Raw genomic sequence first — 5,457 nt, 5'->3', positions numbered from 1 at the left:
CAGTGCTTCAGTAAGACTACACTGCAAAAAGTCCCCTTTCAAAAACAAGAAAAAAAAGTACAAAAACAGGGTATAATTTTCTTAAAATAAGAAAAATTATCTGCCAACAGAACAAGAAAATTTATCTTGTCAAGATTTTCTAAAACAAGAAAAAATATCTTACCAAGATAAACCTACAATATCTTAAAATTAGTGTATTTTTACTTAAAACAAGCCAATTTTACTTATACGAGTAAGATATATTATCTTATTTTAAGAAAAATTATCTCAAGTAAAGAAAATGTTACTTGACACTGAATTTCTTAAAATAGCGTAAAATTTTCTTATTTTAAGACAAATGTTCTATGTATTAAGAAAATAAATCTCATATATTCTATTTGTATTAGTAAAATTGGCTTGTTTTAAGTACAAATACACTAATTTTAAGATATTTGTAGGTTTATCTTGGTTAGATATTTTTTCTTGTTTTGGAAAATCTTGACAAGATAAATTTTCTTGTTCTGTTGGCAGATAATTTTTCTTATTTTAAGAAAATTATACCCTATTTTTGTACTTTTTTTTTCTTGTTTTTGAAAGGGGACTTTTTGCAGTGATATACCTAAATCTAGTTTATTTTTATTGTTGCATAGGATTAAAATATATATTTTGTCACAGCTTTACTCAAGGTTCTTATGCTAAGACAAAAATCCCAAAATTGATCCTGTGAATACTGGAACAAGAGATGTTATTGGCTTGCTGAAATGAAGACATGAGTTCAATTACTTTTAACATCTTTATTACGTTTAAGTTTCACATAAACACAATAAAACATGACTACTGGTCAGAATTTTAAGTCTGGATGGGCATCTGATTCTGAAACAATCCTGTAAAATGACAGAACAATGACGATCTGACACATCTGCCGCACTCATAAGATGCACTAAGAGTCAAGCAAACCAAATTGTCCAAAGCAAAAAAAAAATCTTGGGATTAGATGTCAACAATAGGAGCTTCCCCCGCAATGAACTTCTTCCAGTAAGCCATAGCCTTTTATATGTGGAAGTCTTGCCTCAGTTACGGACGGCGTTCTCAAGACGTCTGTCAGCAGCACAGAGAGGAGTGGCCACAGACACACGGATGCTGAAAGGTGTAGTAGCTGTGATGTCCTCCTTTCAGAAGATCAGGGCAGGCATGGTTCCAATGGCCAGTAGAAAGTTGGTTTCACGATCACCACAGAGCTGAAAAGTGGTCTTGTTTGAAGTTGTTGGGTCATCTGCTAATTGGAGCACAGACAGAAAAACAGTCACAAAACAAACCACGTTTTAGGGACTAATCAGTGTAATGATGAATCAGTATCATGAATTTCTTACCTCAAGAATGTGAAGGATGCCGTCACTTGCATTTCCCAAAGTGACTTGTAGATGGTGCAATACGTGATTGGAGATGTGTCTGGCATAGGCTTCACCATGGCAACAGTTTGGTTTACTTGAAAAATAAAACAAGTCTTATTTTAGTTTATGTGCTCAATTACAATATTACATGAATTCAAGATGGCAAGAAAGTTATTTTAATTAAATCAAACTAGGACTACTTAAATTCACAAATCAAAAATAGTGTTTAAAATATCCTGGTAACAGTGTGGAATATCTAACCTAGGCTTTTAGACTCATTGCATTTAAGTTTTTAAATTACAGCACATCAAACACCCTCAGTTAGTGAAATACTAGGCGGAATTGCTCTTTAACCATTTCCCGAATCAAAAGCTACGAATGAGAAGCCATATTAGCTATGTTAAAAAACGGAAGCTACCAAGACTCGTGTCGATATTTTTAAGCCACAGCTATTGTGGTTAATAACTGTTCAAAGCTCATATTCACAAGAGCGGCTCTTTAACCGCGGATGAAAATTGGCATATCACGACATGCTAACTAGCTTCAGTTAGCTTATCTTAGAAAGACAGACAACTTTAAACTTACCTCTCAGTACAGCAGCTGTAGGGTCTATACACGTAAAAAAGTCCTCCATCTTCATTCATGTCCAACCGAGATTAGAGAATTTGCCAAAAGAAAATCTTATAAAAGTACAGTAGATAAAAGCTTAGTTAGGCTGTTACAACTGAATTAACCGTTAATCAGGGCAGTTAAATGATCTCTGGCGTTGCCGTTAGTGATGTGCGGATTGATACTGAAATATCGATTCTTCCGATACCAGAACTTAATTCTTTAAAATCTATTGTCAGATCCAAGGATCAATACTTTCAACACTTTAGTAATTTGAGATAATGTAGATTAACTAGAGTACGTTAAAAAGTAACTAAATTATTGAGATCTTGCCTAAATGAAACGTTGTTAATGGGAACTACTTTTTCTTCCGCCTGGTAAGTATGTAATGTGTAAGGACGTAATGCCCAAGCGCAGCGTGCTGCTGACGCTCACTCACTCAGAAATGAACATGCTGACAAGATTATAAAAAAAGTGACATGGAGCTATTTCAGCTGTCATTTTATAGTAGTTTTAATAATTAAACAAGGATGTATTTAGTAGGGTTATTACTTTACTAATTTTCTTTTTTTTAGTTTGCAACTCCATTTTCATATGTTTTGTATATTTCTGCTGAATTAAAATAGCTTATAGTAAACGAGATTGTTCTCAATGTACTTCTGAGTTTAAAATGAGTGCATCAGAGTACATTGTGTTCTTTTTATGAAGCCAAGATATGGATTACATTTATTTTTTATTTAATTAAGAAACAAATTAATTGTCTTTTGCACAAAGTATGGGATCTGTATTGCCAATACCACCTTAAATTTTACTCTGTATTGGATCGGAAAGAAAATCTGTTGTATCGAACATTAATACTATCTCACTGACATTTTGGGCGCTTTCCCATGTGGATTGTATGATGTCATAAAAGGGGTTACAAACATGATGAATAAAATATTGTTCAAACTAATATTAGTAACTTATAAAGTAAGAATTTGAAATATAAACCAAAAGTTAAAATATTTATCATGACATTGAGCTAATCAATATTGTTGATTCTAATCTCATTGTGTGGAATACCAGCCATTTCAAATCACACATCAACAGAAATTTCATGACATGTCAGTAAGAGGTCCCACATCTTGCATCAAGAAGATCAGATTAAGGTCCACAGCAGACGGAAACATGCCAAGAATTATCTTGATATATAAACTGATATTGTTTCTGAAATTGTTGTGTTAAATGTCAATTGTTTAAATATTAAATTACAATTTCCTGTACACTCTGCCAACTTATACAAGAATATAAGTTCATGGGTTTTTTTAATTTTTCATTGACAATAACACAAAGGATTCCATTTGGACATAGTCTGTTTTAATTATCTGAATACATTTAATTAAGTATGTGATTTCACTTTCTGTGCTTGAAATAAGAAATTTTTACTTGTATAAAATAAGTTCTAGACTTGAAGTTTGATTGGTAAATATTGATATTCTAGATTCTAGCACATATTTACTCATAATAAGTAATATTTTCTTAACATTAAGCTTTTATATCTTACTGAGATAATTAAGTACAAAAACACTTAAAATAAGAAAAATATTCTTACATAAATCCCTCTTGGTGAGAAAAATTATCTTGTCAGAAAGAAAACAAGAAACATCTCCTTAATTTAAGATATTTAATCTTACTAAGATTTCAGTTTTTGCAGTGTACTTGATTTATCCAAAAACATAATATTAAAGAGTCGATCCCTCCTCCTTTTTTCAGTTAGGTATTAAAAGGATCTTGCAATTGATACAATTATACGTTGAAACAGTGCATCTTTTTTCCTCGCTGTTTTTTTTTTTTCTCTTTCCATATTAACAGCTAAGCAGGCATCTTTTTTTAGATTACTTCTGAAGTGTCCTCTGGTCTGCGTTTGATTCTTTTAAGAGCCTGGCCCTCAGTCGTGAACACAGAGCAGACTATTATCTGCAGCACTGCTTCAACAAACTGAGTCAGATACGGGCAGAACTCGAGAGCCACTCAGGCAAAAAAAAGGTAAAGAAAATAAGCGAGGATACGTATGGCTGTATAAGCCCTGTGATTTGAAATTTTCAGTGTATGTGAGACAAAGTGCAAAGCAAAATGAAAGAAAATGACTTGTTTTCCAGTCACTTTGAAGCAGGGAAGGGGCAGCCTTTCATCTGCATGCGCAAGCTTTTATCTACTAGCAACATGTGCGTCTGAAAATAATTATTGGACTTCGCTGCAAAGCTACAATTTCACATTGTTTTGTACCAGTCTGTCGTCAAAAAAATAAACTGTGAATGAATTAATGTTTTTTAATGAGTAAATTCAGAATTTCGACCACATACACCATAGAAACATCTGTTTATTATTAGGATTTTTGGCTTAAACGTAACGAAAACTCAAAAATTAAAATTCAGTGTCCAAGAATATTAAAATAATACACAGCACAACTTAGGAAAAATAAATAACTACTTGTAAAAAATGCAGCATGATGACAGTGTTATGGCCTACACAAATACGTATGAGGAAGACTGCTGACATGACAAATGCCTAGAAAACCGTCATTGTCACCCTCCCTCTGCAAGGAGGAGAAGCCACAAAAGGTCACAGCTAAAGAATTTGGTTATTCACAGAGTGCTGTATCACAAGGAATGTCAGGCAACATCCAGTCGAGAATTTGGGGGGAGACTTAGAAGGGAATAACTGAGCCACTATGCAGAGATGAATCCTGCAAATGGGCAAATCTTGCTTTCCTCATGTCATGTCACTCCTGAGCCGGTGACAACACTACCCGGGTTAAGGTGAAAAAGAACAGGAGTGCTCAGTGGTCCAAACTCCTCTTTTTCGACGAGTGTGTACAAGTATGATATTGTACGTGTGTATGCGTGTGTACTTTTCGTCTGTGCTGTGCGATTTTCCCAGTGAGCCTTAATAAAACAAAGGTCTCATCAGTCTGCTGTCACTCCTTACAGACTAAGATCCTCGGTTTCTTCCACATGAAGCACTTTAAAATGCAAATTACTTGTTAGCGCAGGATTTCTTACTAGGAAAGTTTAATGGTGTGAAACAAAACACAAGCCTTATTTCCATACATCAGCATAATAGCAATCCCTGCTGCATTTAACTGACTGTTTGAAATTTCCTTCCTCCTTTCTGTTTATGCAGAGCTGAGTCACTGCAGCTGCACAATCCAAATGTGGGCATGACTTGAAGAAATTATAAACACCAGGCGGAATATTGGTCGGATTCAAACACACACACACGGAATTATACACAATGTCATAAAGCAAGAACAAACACCATACGGAAGAAATTAAAATATTGATTTTATAATCAGAGCATTTATATAAAAGCTCTGGAAATCTCGGGCATCAATCATCACTCACTTTATGTAACAACATGGACTCTAATGTGTGATATTCTAAAACTGCACATGATACAGTACAAAACACTTTAATATAAGAATAAACTGAGTCTGAAT

General features: G+C 33.9%; 1 long non-coding RNA gene across 2 annotated transcripts; it reads right to left on the bottom strand.

The window, feature by feature from the left end:
- Nucleotides 1–758: 758 nt before the first annotated feature.
- LOC145551996 (uncharacterized) lies at nucleotides 759–2,421 on the bottom strand. 2 transcript variants are annotated; one of them, XR_014087913.1, is made up of 3 exons: nucleotides 1,956–2,421; nucleotides 1,350–1,464; nucleotides 759–1,255 (listed from the first exon to the last, which is right to left on the bottom strand). It is a non-coding gene; the product is annotated as an uncharacterized LOC145551996 (long non-coding RNA). The 2 variants fall into 2 exon arrangements; XR_014087914.1 differs by having other exon boundaries at nucleotides 759–1,252.
- Between the last annotated feature and the right edge of the window lie 3,036 nt (nucleotides 2,422–5,457).

Source organism: Poecilia reticulata, chromosome 6 (assembly GCF_904066995.2).
Source record: "Poecilia reticulata chromosome 6, P_reticulata-male-v2, whole genome shotgun sequence".
Classification (NCBI taxonomy): domain Eukaryota; kingdom Metazoa; phylum Chordata; class Actinopteri; order Cyprinodontiformes; family Poeciliidae; genus Poecilia; species Poecilia reticulata.
Note: the sequence above shows the minus strand (reverse complement) of the source record. Positions and strands in the feature narration are given on the sequence as shown.